The following is a 14,454-nucleotide window of genomic DNA, read 5'->3' on the forward strand; positions in this document are numbered from 1 at the left end:
CTTACAAACTCCATGCAATCAAAATTATGGTGGCTTTTAGTCTATGTTTGTTCTATGTGCTAATGTACTCCTGAAAGCTGACAAAATAAACTTTATTCCTGAAGGTACGCTATGACTGAATTGCATAGCTTTCACTTACTGCCATTACAGCTCCGCTGTGGAAGACGTTATTGTTCCCTGCATTCCCAGACATGTTGTCTGCATGTATATCGATCAAAATTTCACAATTATGATGCTAAACTACCGCCTTTAGTGTGGGCAGAGAGATCCTACAGTCCCTCATTAGCGTTAAAATCACACTTAATGTAACACAAGCACTCCTAAATGCAGCAATAATGGCAAAGTGGATTTTTGTGGGTTGGTTTCCAAACAGTTAATTAGCTTATATGTTGTTTAGTTCAGGACAACAAGACAGGACCAATAGTAAATATCCAATAATGCTCTTATGCATGCCGCAGTCATCTAAACTGCAGGAACTCCGTTCAAGTTAATGAGAATTGCAGTTTGCAAATCCTTTTATGTCTGTAATACGATGTATAAGTGAAAAAGCATATTTTACAAGAAAAAAAAAAATTAATCTATCTGAAATTGATTAGATGGTGAAAAGTGCATGCTAACAAAATGGAGCAGACCTATAACAAGTTGCTTTTTGGCTATTACCATTATTGAATATAGCATCTGCAGCCTACAAAATGACTTTTTTTGAAGTTGTAGCCTGAATAAACAAAGATTATGGGAGTATGTTTTACAAGAAAATACTGTTTCAACTTTCCAGTGTAATCTGATTCATGAGCACCTGACTCTGAGCACTTCTGAGACGATAATTAAAAAAAAATAAAAGAAATAAAAAGTGAAAGAAAGAAAAAAGACACAGCAGTTCTCATTTGAATTTGTGAAATCTATTCACTGATTAATCTCTGTGATGGAATATTTTAATGTTTTACAGGATATGCTTTTGATCTATTCAGATGTGCAAAGATTTATGCATGTTTTTAAATCCGTTTCAACTGAAGTGTTCATCAGTTTATGATTTTATAACCATTTTCCACATTGCTTAATATGAATTTTATGTAAGAAATGCACAAAGTTTGACAGTTTCCAGTATAATAGCAATAACTGAGAGGGAAATTTCTCTTGAACATAAGCAAAATGGACAAACATTGAATCAAATCAAAATCAAATGTGTAGAGAGCTTGTGAATCAGAATCGAATCAGTGTATTGATAACCATCCCTACTGGGAAATATATTTCCAGAAGTTGCTGAAAAATTGGACAGTCAGATCTATGAGGATGCCCAAGAAATTTTCCCAAAATGAATTAGAAATTCCTTCATAAGACTGAAAGCAATGATGCCAAATAGAGTTCAGCCCAAATCAGCCCTAAGAGAGCGTTCAGTCTTGATTTTTCCGCGAGTAACGCAGATAAAAAGCAAAGGCAACATCAGCTCTGCATATCAACTACCTTGGATTACCTTCGGACAGTCTGTCTCAGAGATTCTTCTCCTGTTGAACAAACCCTCATGCCGCACAGAATATCAAACAGTGGGATCGATTAAAACATATATATTTGCTATTTATCCACCACTGCAGTCATTATCTCGGCTCAGAGTGTCTGTTATTTATCCAACTGGGATGCTTGTTTTGTCTCGCTTGTCTTTGCAATGCAGTTTCAATTATTTAGCGATTGAAACGGTTTCATTTAAAGAATCACTGTAGTTCAAAAGTGCAATCGATCTTGATATCCCGATTCACGTCACTGTCAAGCGATGACATTCACACGGTAGGCATTGACTGACTGACTGACTGCTGAGTTCAAGCAGAAGCCGAGGTCTGTTCCTGGCCAAAGCACTACAAAGTCTTGCTCTTTTCATTGTACACATTTAAATAGCCTTTTATATCCCTTAAAGGTATAGTTCACCCAAAAATGAAAATTAGATTTTTATCTGCTTACCCCCAGGGCTTCCAAGATGTAGGTGACTTTGTTTCTTCAGTAGAACACAAAAAAAGGTTTTTAACTCAAACCGTTGCAGTCTGTCAGTCATATAATGGCAGTCAATGGGACCCACGGCTTTGAGAGTCAAAAAAAACATACACAGACAAAACCAAATTAAACCCTGTGGCTCGTGACGATACATTGAGGTCTTAAGACACGAAACGATCGGTCTTTGCAAGAAACTGAACAGTATTTATATAATTTTTTACCTCTGATCCACCGCAATGTCCAACTGTCCTGAGCGCGTTCACAACAGCCGATGCGTGTCGCGTCAGTGTGCTCTGGCATAGCAGATGCATGCGCAGAAGCGATCTGTCGCACGTATACGTCACTCATTGTTTACACCGTCACGCGCCGGGTGTTGTTTTATGTTAGTACCTTTTCGAATATATTTTGGAATTTGAAGGTTTAAACTAAATATATATTTTATATATATATATATATACTGTATATATTTGAATATTTAAATGAAATATATTTTTTCACATTTAAAAATATATTTCCTTAAGCCACACTGTATAAAACAGCATATGGGATAGAAGAAAGTCATACAGGTTTTAAACACTGAAACAGAGTAAGTGACTCGATTTCATTTTTGTCAGAGTTGCAGAAGTTGCCGTAAACTTTCATTCGATCTCTTTGATAAAGTATGATATCATTACAGTAAAGCTCATGTGACGCATTAGTAGTCCAGAGGCGTTCATCTCAATGATGGCTTGCAATGACTTGACCTGTCACCTCTTTTATTGCCTCTGTCTAAGCAATTTTCTGTTCCTTCACTCACCGGTGGCTTGAGGCAGCCGAACAAGTCCCTGATTATTTACAACATGGATAATTCATCTTACGGTACTGATTCAATTCTCTTTGGCGCGTTGAGAAGAAAGCATTGTTCTCTCTTCAGGAAATATTATTATTTATGAGTAGTGCAACTCTTTGCAAAACTTTGTGTAACTTGTCGTGCACTATATAATGATGAACATTTTCTGTATGATCAAACTTAGAGCAACCAGCCATAAAAACAACTTCATTATGTTTCTGAAGAAAAATCAAAGAAAACATTAAAAATGTGCTGTAAAAGCAAGCTCCACTTATGCTGTTTGAACTGTCACCAAAAGCCTTATTACCCATGATCTGAGAGTAATTGGTAGCTGCTGATTTTCAAAGTCTGCTGTCGACTGCCACACGGATACGGTTTAGCGCAGGTGGATCAATAGCAAATGAGGGCCGTGAACGCAGGCAGCGCTTCAGAGATAATGCCCTGCGGCCAATCGCCGTACGTGCCGCGCATAGCCAAGATTGCTCCTCTTAAATATTTGTTCAAAACTCTTTCCCCTCTTGGTCTTCGAAGCAGATTTGTCAGACGTTCTGTTTGGAGATGACAAGCGCTTAATAACATTTATCATCTGCTGACAGCTGGTTTGTGACTCTTCGCAACTGAAATGGCTTCTGAAGGAACCATTAAGGTTTCTTGTACATATTAATGCTCTGAATGTTGATTTTTCTAAAGCCGTGGGGTGTGAAACATAATTGTTTTGTTTGTTGTTTCTTTTTGTCGTCTTTTTCAAAGCAACGTTGGCAGCATGAAATAATGCAACCCATTTTATTTGTAAAATGTGAAGTATTTCCTAATTAAACTTGATTTTATCCATCAGGAGTTGATTGGTTAAAAGTGTCTCTATGACAGGAAAGACGTTTCAAAATTGAAGCCAGTTAATCTGTTTTTTGAAAGATTACAAAGTCTTTTTTGTCCTGATGACAAAAAAAATAAATGAATGAATCGTTCACTGTAAGGAAAGTTATTTAAAGGGTTCATTACAAGTTCAGCTTATTCGACAGCATTTGTTGCGTAATGTTTCTTTATGGTGAGGCTTTATGGAGTATTTAAAAGCAGGAATGTGATATATAACTTTATAAAAGCACTTAAAAAAAATTAAGTTTAAACTTTTTGTTTATTTTTTTTATTAACTTTATATCATTTGAGCTGAAAAGCTTTTTAAGTCATAATTTTTACAGTTGTTTTTTTTAGGCTTTGTGGTGTTACATTGTCGTGGTGACAAAGTGCAATTGGATTATAATAAAAAAAAGTTTAATATAGTAAACGATTTGTATTTTCAAACTAAAACCAAGTCCAGTGTTATGTTTGTATTAATTCTATTTAATTATAGTATTTATTCATGTTTTGTATGAGCTTTTTATATTATTTATTACGCCCGGAGTGCAATGGCACTATATGTCGGCACGCTGCCCACAAGGCACCAGAAGCTTGTATTTTTTATATTTTCTGTTATTTTGGTGTCAATTATGTACTATTATAGTATTTATTCATATTTTGTATGAACTTTTATTTTTATATTTTCAGTTATTTTAGTGTTAATTATATACAATTATAGTATTTATTCATATTTTGTATCAGCTTTTATATTTATAGTATCAGTTATTTTAATTTTTTTTTTTTTTAATTTTAGTAATTTTTATGTGCTTGTCATTTTTATTAGCTTTTTTTTTTTTCTAAGATTTTAGTTTTGCTTAATTTATTTTCATTTTATTTTTAGTAATTTTAGGTCTTCAACTTCAACTTACTTTGTCATTTAGTTGCCAAGGCATCATTTCTAATTTTAGTTGTTGTTGTTTTTTTAAGTGTAATTTTACAATTTAATATTGATATTTTATTTCAGCTTTATTTCAACTAACAAATTTAACAATTACAATACTGCCTGTGACTACTGTATTTAAACAGTGACTATTTTAACATTTTCACTTTAACCCAGATTGATTGATTTTAAGAAAAAGTATGCTAATCAACATAATGCCACAAATGCTGTCAATTGAGCTTAACTTGTGTACCAAACCTTAAATATCTCTTTAAGAGTAAATACGTAAATACGCCCAATTTTGATTCCAATTGGAAAAAAAGGGGAAAAAAATCTTCACAAAACATCTGCAATGGTTTAAGAAACTAACTTCCAGTTTTTGTTCTCCCGTTGCCTTCTGTAATATCATCCTACGCCGCAAAATACTCATGCACAGTCCTGCAGCAGATGTTGAGCCCATACCCATACCTCTGAAAATCACTCAGCGCTGAAGGGGATGCATATGTGGCCGTCAGTTCAAAGACACTTGGCTATTCCTGCTGGAAAAGAAGGAAACCTTCCTTCGCCGGTTGGTTGGTTGCTATGGATATCTCTCAAAAGCTCTTAGAATAATGGCACATCCCACCTCTGATGTCAGAGCTGTTGATGTGTGTAAAGAGGGAGGGAGCCGAAGCCTGTTGCTCATATCGTCAAATGTGCCGCCAGCACTCCAGAAGCTCCACAGCCTGTTGAGGGATCGGATGGAGTTGGAACGCTGAGCAGCACGCTGAATTTTTCCTTCTCCTTCTAGAGTAAAAGCGAAAGAATCTTTGTAAACGCCATGAACAATCTCAACTGCAGATGAACTATGGTAAGTGTTTCCAACTGATGCGTGCTGTTTGCTTTTTATGCTTTTTGCAGTTTGGTTTTGTTCTGTGTTGGGAAAGTGATGTTTTGTTTGTGCAAATATGTCCTGTGAGTACTGCGCTATAGTACAGGCTGCCCAAATCAGATCAGGCTGCTTCCCTAGAGCTCGTGGACTGAACGTGGATGAGTTCGATAAATTCATATCCAGTGCTTGAATTTCATCCACCTTGGTGCATATTTCTTTTTTGTTTCCTGCTGCATATTTCGAAAACGTATATATTGTACAATATCATTACAGGTTATTATACATTTTATTTGAATTATTATGCATGATATGCAGATGCATTATTCAGATTACTCACAGTTAATTGCATATAGCAATATTTGCTCAGAAAAGCCCTTAAACAAAGAGTTGTAGGGAAAATTTGTTATTATTTACTCATGTCGCTCCGAAATCATATCACTTTATTCTTCTGTGGAACACAGAGATTATATTTTAACATTATCGAAAGTCGATGGGGTCCAATGTTATTTGGCTCCCATTGTTCTTCAAAATATCTTCTGTTGCGATTTGCAGAAAAGAAAGAAAGTCATACATAGGTTTGGAACGGCATGAGGGTGAGTAAATGAATGCAGTGTTAATTTACTATCACTTCAAGGCATGGAATTGTGGCAAATGAGTACAGCATTGAATAGAGTAGATAAAAGTTGCTTTGGAAATGAGCATATTATATGTTTTGTATGATTTTGTGTACTTGCTGGCCATTTCATTTCATTCAGTTGAGTTTGTTCTTAGTTTTGGGTTCCATGTGCTCTAAACGCTGGTCTGTGTAAACATGAAAACTGATGCTTTTGGCCATTGCATCACATCTGGCTGTTTTTAAGAAGCCATGTGAAGACATAAACAATTCAGCTTTTTAAAATGTGGCTAAAAGAGATAGTTCACCCAAAAATGAATATTGATTCATAATTTACGCTCCCTTATGTCCTTCCAACTAACTTTCTTCTTCTGAATACAAAAGAAGATATTTTGTTTTTGTCCATTAAATGAAAGTCAATGGGGTTCAGTGTCATTCTTTAAAATATCTTCTTTTGTGTGGTTCGCAGCATGTTTCCTGTAGTAACCTTGAAATTCAGAATGCTAAAATGGCCAGAAACGACCCTTCGAGGAAAAAACATGAAGGTACTTCATGTATTTTTATATATATATATATATATATATATATATATATATATATATATATATATATATTTAATGTTATTAAATAATTTAATGTTAAACTGACAGCCCTAAATATTCTATATATTCAACTCTTCAAATATATTCACAATACCTATTTAATTTCATAATGCTTTAATATATTTTGAAGTTTAGCTTTTAGATAAACAGTACCATTGTGCACCTTTTTTATATTTAATATCAGCAATAGAACAATTTGTTCATTTTGCATGCATTTCACATAAACATAACTAATGCTAGAGTATTTGCAACAGTTTGTATCTAATTACTGTGACTCATGTTCATTCTTGTGCTTGTTTTGTCATAAGAGCTGATAAATCTTCATGAGCTCTGTTCAATTTCAATGCCAAATGCCATTTTATTGTGCATTTATAGATGCACGCTTGTCCAGTGTTTGATGAGCATACAGTGTGACAGTCAGTCCCACTGATGAAAGCCAAATAGGATGCCATTACCAAATGACAGCAGTCAGGATGAGTCAATTTGGTTGAATTTAACAGCACCGTTTATCCAGCATTCACAAATGCATCTCTAATGTTCAAACCCTGCATGTCTGAACATCTGCGACTGCTTATACTGAAATTACACCACTTTTTTAACAACAAAATGTTACGTTTTTTCTATTATTTTTGGCTTCATTTTTTTTTCCTGTTACACATAAAAACCTGGTTTGATCCTAAATTTCTTGTTTTTAACTTGTGCGTCTTTATGACCTGATTCAGTATATTCTGTTCTGCTTTTGGCAATACATTCAGTCAATGTCAGGATCTGTTTGGGCTTTTATTTGTCATTTAAATATTTCATATGAAATGTCATGAGGTGAAGACGCATGTATAAGAGGCCAAAATTCTCACCAAGGCTGCATTTATTTGATTAAAAATACAGTAAAAACAGTAATATTGTGAAATATTATTAACGTTTAAAATAACTTTTCTATTTGAATAATTCCTGTGATGCAAAGCTGAATTGTCAGCTTCAGTGTCACATGATCCTTCAGAAATCATTCTAATATTCTATTCTGTTTTGGGCTTTTGATAATTTTGATAATTTTAATTTTTCATATGAAATGGCATGAATACATGTACAAGGGGCCGGAGGTCTGAGACCACATCAGGGTTATTATAATTAACTATAACTAAAACCATAAAAAGTTTACTATTTGAAATAAAATAAACTTTAACTGAAATAAAATCAAATCTATTTCAGATAGTTTCCTCGACAACATTTCTCATTTTCATTTGATGTACTAATACAACTGAAAGTAAAACAATAATAATAATAATAAGAAAAATATAATAATAATAATAATAATAATAGCAAAAACATACAACAAAATTACTAAATTATACATTTAAAAATGTAAATATATATTTAAAAAATAAACTTTATTTCAGCTAGTTTCCAAGGCAACATTTCTCATTTTAATTTAGTTTAACTTGATGTAATAAAATAAATAAAAGTAAAACTGAAATAAAAATGAACTAAATAGACATAAAAAACTAATAAAAATAACAAAATTACTAAAACTATATCTAAAATGAAAATGAAAACAAAAACTATTTCAAAATATTAATAACAACTATAATAGTATCTCCATGATACTAAAATAACACTGGAGCACACTGAAAATGTGGGTTATTTTTAAAACAAGAAAAGGTTCTGATATAAAAAGAGTCCAGGTTAAAAGTCAAATTCATTTTTGCAAAGGTCAGACGTTCTTGCTTCCACTGAAGCTCAAGATGCTCAAATCATGTTGGAGAACACGATCATTAGGTTTTGTTCATGTATATAAAGATGTTTTTGATGTTGTATCAAAGCAGTAAAAATGCAAAATGGCAGCGTTTTCGCAAGCTGCCTCAGACTTCTGGACTGGACTGTAGTTCTGTTAGCACGAATCAACACATTCAGGGTTAGAAATCTCACTGTGGGTGGTTTGGGAAGAGTTGGTGACACTTAGTCATAATGAAGTTCACTTCTCTGAATGTGAAAGAGTTTCTTGGTCGTCGAGTGGCATCTACGGCCATGAGTGGGTATGAATGGTCATCATTTTCCCAAGGTGGGAACGTGTCCTCTCCGTGAATCATCATCACCATGGCGTAGTGGTATCGGACGGGTAGCTTGAGGTTAAGAATGACTCACATTTGCATATTATGAATTTCAAATCTGAAAACGCCCGACACAAAAATGATCTTTCCATTTAGCCAGGACAGTGATTCACGGCATGTCTCTGGAAACTTCCTCTATCCAGTTATTCACACGGTGAGTGAGCTTATTGAGAAGAGATTAGATCTCCACAAACAAACGTTTTGCATAAACCCGTAGGAGTTCAGATTGATTTATAGGTTTGTTGACTACAAGGAACAGCTGCTTTTTCTGACCGTGACCAAGAAACTACATTTACATTTATGCATTTAGCAGATGCTTTTTTTAGCGTTCATGCATTCACTGGGAATCAAACCCATGACTTTAGTGTTGCTATAGCACTGTGTTTGAGCCGCAGGAACTCGACCTTCTTTCTGTTATTTGGAAAATAATTTTGCAAACGCCATATAATATTTCTAAACTGTAGAGTGTAGAAAGACAATAATTTTCATGTTTTTATAAAACTAATTAGAGTTTAGTATCAAAAGTATGTTTTCCCTTACTGTGGGGTCGATTATTTTTTAAATATTTTTGAATGAATTTTTTGTTGCTCACCAAGGCTGCATTTATTTGATCAAAGATACAGTAAAATACCTATTTTCTATCTGAATATATTTGAAAATGTAATTAAAATGTGTTGCTGCTTCATATTTTTGTGAAAACCGTGATCTTTTTTTTTCAGAATTATTTGATGAATAGAAGGTTCACAAGAACAGCATTTATTTAAAATAGAATTATAAATGCCTTTAGACATTATAAATACATCAATTTAATGTGTCCTTGCCGAATAAGAGTATTAATTTCTAATTTATTTCAAATTAATTTCACATTGTCCCAAACTTTTTAATGTAACCAAATTAAAAACTGTTTTTACAGCAAAAAAATCTTGACTAATATTATAATGGAAAGGGGTAATAAAAATAAAGTGTTTGGAAAAACTCCTATTAAAGTCCTGAAATGGTATTCACAGCCCATTTTCCCATTTTATTAATGTGACATTTCTTTGAGTGAGAGCATATTCAATGAGAAAACAAATCTTGGATGTGACTTCATTTTAAACTATTTGTTAATGTGAAGTGGTCTAGGAGAGGTTAAAAATAGAGATTGGTGACGTCAACCATAAAGTTTTCATGAATGATTGATTAAACGCTCACATTATGACCAGGAAAGTGTATTAGTAGAGAAAATTGGGTCACTTGTGACTTGAAAAGCATAGTCTAGTTCCTGATGTACAGCTGGGATCAGCACAAGGACCAGTTTTATTTCCTCTCACTGCAATTTCAGGTTCAAAGGACACATTCCTGAGAGCTCCAGTGATTCAGAATGATAAAAGGCTTCATCAGCTTGATGTGTATTGTAAAAGGGCTGGTTTTAATGAGCAGGGTTAATGTCTTTTCATACCTTTATGTGCAGTGTAATTGTGCGCTGTGGTCAGGATATAGCAATTATAAATGGTCATTTCCTGTTTGCAAAGCTAATGATTAGGGGTCTTCTCATATACTATTATAGTGATAGTATATGAGTTATATATACACACATATAGTTTAATTAGGGAATGATGATTAGTCGGCAGATTTGCTCACCTCACTATTATTGAAGTGAGTAGCAGTTAATAAGCTCAGGCTTTAGCTGCCTTGCTTTTGGTGTATGAGTTTTTCTTAGTGCTTTCATTGACAAATGAATAGTTAATTTGCTGAAAATGTACTCAACCTCTGACCATCTGAGATGTAGATGAGTTTGTTTCATCAGATTTGGAGAAATATATCATTATTACATCACTTGCTCACGAATGGATGCTCTGCAGTGAATGGGTGCCGTCAGAATGAGAGTCCAAACAGCTGATAAAAACATCACGATAATCCACAAGTAATCCACACCACTCCAGTCCATCAATTCACATCTTGTGAAGTAAAAAGCTGCATGTTTGTAAGAAACAAAGCCATCATTAAGGTGTTTTGAACTTCAAACCATCGCTTCTGGACAAAATATGAGTCTATAATCCATAATAACGCTTTCTACAGTGAAAAGGTCCATCTCCTGTTGCCCTCTCACATCAAAATCAACCCACAAATGCGTTTAGAACTATTTTCACTTGTAAACAGTGCTTGATCTGTGCATATTTCTCTCCTGATTCAGATGAGATGACTTTTTCACTGCATAATAAGTAATATTATGGATACAGTTTGAAGTTAAAAACATCTTAATTATGGATTTATTTCTTACAAACATGCAGCTTTTCACTTCACAAGATGTGAATTGATTGACTGGAGTGGTGTGGATTACTGTTGTTTTTATCAGCTGTTTGGACACTCATTCTGACGGCACCCGTTCAGTGCAGAGCATCCATTCGTGAGCAAGTGATGTAATGCTAAATGTCTCCAAATCTGATGAAGAAACAAACTCATCTACATCTTGGATGACCTGAGGGTGAATACATGTTCAGCAAATTTTCATTTTTGGGTGAACTATTCCTTTAATGGTAGCTGTTTTTGTGTGGGAAAAAAGCTGCATGAATGCAAAAACCCATGGGTTTGGGAGTAAATAACAACAGAATTATTTCTGGATAATTTTTGTAATGCAGCTGAGAGTTGTCTAGCCAGGAGTCTGTTCTCCATCAACGTCTTGCAGAGCTTTGGCATCCTCATCCACCCCGAGTTGCTTTATTCCCGGTGGACAGGCTCTGAATGATGGTGGAGTGAATGTGTTTTGAAGCCCACTCTGCAGGACAGGGGTTTATCATTGACAGGATCTGAAGGAATAAGTGAAGTGACTCGAATTCATCACCTTCAGCTCTCGTCTCCAATCCTCTCGTTTGAAGTTTGATAAGAGCCCGTGCGTTTCAGTCTATCTCATCAGATGAAGTGCTTTCCGCTACGCTGACACCATCCAATAACGCTGGATGTTGCTCTCCTTGTTTTCCATCCTCCTTCAAACACATTTTCTGCTCTACAGCGGCTTTCTGTCTTCTCGTAGCTCTTGAATATATGTTCTCCAGCTGTGGTCCCCCTGAGGCGCGCTGCGGGCCGGCTAATGGAAGCGCTCGCTCTGCGGCAGTGACATTGTTCAGACTGACACCAGTGTTTCCGTTACGGGCCACTGCGGTTTCTGTTCCTGGAAGTGCTCAGGCATAATGGAGATTACTCACTGAGGTCGGCCTGCTGGTGGCACACAGGAGATGGATAATAACTGCTTGAAAATGTGTGGTAATGCACACAACTGCTGGACAAATCCTTATGTAATCGTTACGTAATTTATGTTGAAGTTTGTGTGGTCCTGTGATCCAGCTGAACATGAAACAATTAGAATATTGGGAAGAACTAGAGAAAAAACAGAAAGAGATTAAATGACACAGGCTCTTGCTCATAAGTTTTGATTTTGAATTAGCATACTGGCCTCAGAGCATCAATATTTTGTCCCTTTTCATTTACTAGAATTTCAAGGATGATTATTTTGCATCAGTGTTTCGGATTAATGTCTTCAAATATTATTATTAAAAATACTACTATAAAATTATAAAAATAATAGTAATATTTAATAAAGTTTTTTTTTTTTTTGCATTATTGTCATGACATTTATTGTTTTCAAATATGTGATAAAAGGATAATATTTTAATTACCTCCAAACTTACATTACAAAAAACTGTTAATTACTTCTTAAAAATAAGAGAAAATTTTTAACTAAAATACAGAATAAATTAAATTCCTAATAAGGCAAATTTCACAAAAACATGTCTGGGTCACATTTCACATTATAATCTTTATATACTGTATATATGTATATATGTATATATATATATATATATATATATATATATATATATATATATATATATATATATATATATATATATATATATATATATATATATATATATATTTGTGTGTGTGTGTATAGCTTTTTCATAGTATTATATAAAGTATCATTTTCTTTTATAATATTTTTAGAATTATATAATGATATTGAAAATACTACTATAAAATTATAAAAATAATACCAATATTTAATAATTCAATTTAAAAAAATATTGTTATTGACCAGTAAGGTGTGACCAGGGGGGGTTGTTTGTTTTTTTGTTAATTTTTTTTTTCATGACATTTAAGCACATTTTTAAACACTTTTTTTTTTTTAATTATCATTATTTTTAAACAGTGCATCTTGACATTTTTGGCATTTCCCATTATAAATCTCAGTGATGATTCTCATTACATTCTCATTAAAATTGTATAGTATCCCAAATTATATTCAGTGCAAAAAATACTTCCACCATATATAACATTTTTTTACTACATATAAAATATTTTTTGAATTATAGTAATTTTTTATTTATTCTTATAAATTTATTTATATTTACATATATTTTTGATTTATCTTTTTATTTTGCATTACATTAATGGAACTTGGCATTGTGTGCTTTAATGCCATCTATTATTGTCAAAAAAACAAACATAATTACTTACTTTTTTTTTTTTTCTTGAAGTAGCATATGACCTGAACATGTTCCTGCATGCTTGGTGAGATTCACCCGGTAGTGTGATGATAATCCGTGATGAGGAGGTTTGCATTTTGACCATATTGTCAATGTATGCCTGCAACAATGCATTAATAAACATAGGATTTAGTGCAGAAATGGAGATCAGGATGACCCCGCTGCAAGGATATAAATGCAAATACAAACTCCGAGATTTTGGCATGTCAGACTGCCGTGCATCAGCCTTTCTCTGCCGGTGATGTGCTGAAAACCCACCAGGAATAGAAGCAGTGCTGTGGCAAAGGTTAAGTACAGTGAGAAGATGGAGAGGTTTGCTGAACCGCTGCGGAGCCCAGAGACTGTTTTATGTACAGTGGACACATGAGAGGAAGGGAAAGCAATTATAGCCCGAAGATGTTACTTGTTTCAATATATTCAGCGATTTATTAAATCCACCCACTAATATCTAAAAAAAAAAATCTCTGTCTCTCTCTCCGATTCGCGTTTGAGTTGATGTAAGCAGATGTCTTACGATATGAGCGTAGCTGCAGGCGCTGTTGGTCCTGAACATCCCGAGGTTTAAACATGTGTTGTGTGTGCATAGAGTCGGTATATGAGATGTTCTTACCGCGTCCCTGCCGATCTGTTGCAGGGAATATTCACTGCTGCGAGCTACAAGTGTCAGAGATACAGATGAGGAGAGAGCAGCATTATTTACTGCCGTTCTGCTAGTGGAGATACAGTCAATGTGGTTTTGCTCCTTCATACTGTGTGTCTTTGGTAAAGGAAGATAATTCACGCTGAGAGCCGTGGTTTTTCCAGAAGGCGAACATTTAAGAATAACTCACAAACTCAAAAATCTGTGGTGTGAGTCATTTAATGAACAAAAATAATGAGCCATAATCTTTGAGGATGTCACTTTGTGTTGTGTTTAAAGGTTATGAAGGCAAAATTGACTTGATTATTTGACTTCTCAAAATGTATTGATCATAACCAGTAGCCAAACTGCAAAAAATAACCAACAAATGCCTGGTTTTCTAGTTAAAATATATATTTACTTGAGATAGTAAGACTTGTTTTCTTTATGTGTCTTTAATACAAGTGTATTTTGTCTACTGCACTGTCAGACTTCTTTTAAGTGTAAACAAGTTCAAGAAAAAAAGTGCAAACATCTG

The 14,454-nt window shown here is 34.2% G+C and overlaps 1 protein-coding gene across 4 annotated transcripts in view; it reads left to right on the forward strand.

The window, feature by feature from the left end:
* The window catches only part of kcng1 (potassium voltage-gated channel, subfamily G, member 1), a 76,963-nt gene that overhangs the window by 41,890 nt on the left and 20,619 nt on the right, over nucleotides 1-14,454 (forward strand). The window contains exon 1 of one of the 4 annotated variants that reach the window (XM_058762458.1): nucleotides 5,236-5,433. The exons of the other annotated variants lie outside the window; for them this stretch is intronic. The gene's annotated coding sequence lies outside the window, so the exon portion shown is untranslated. Of the gene's footprint in view, nucleotides 1-5,235; nucleotides 5,434-14,454 lie in introns of those variants that run through there. 4 annotated transcript variants of the gene reach the window in all.

The sequence above is a fragment of the Onychostoma macrolepis genome, chromosome 23 (genome assembly GCF_012432095.1).
Source record: "Onychostoma macrolepis isolate SWU-2019 chromosome 23, ASM1243209v1, whole genome shotgun sequence".
NCBI classification, from domain to species: Eukaryota; Metazoa; Chordata; class Actinopteri; order Cypriniformes; family Cyprinidae; genus Onychostoma; species Onychostoma macrolepis.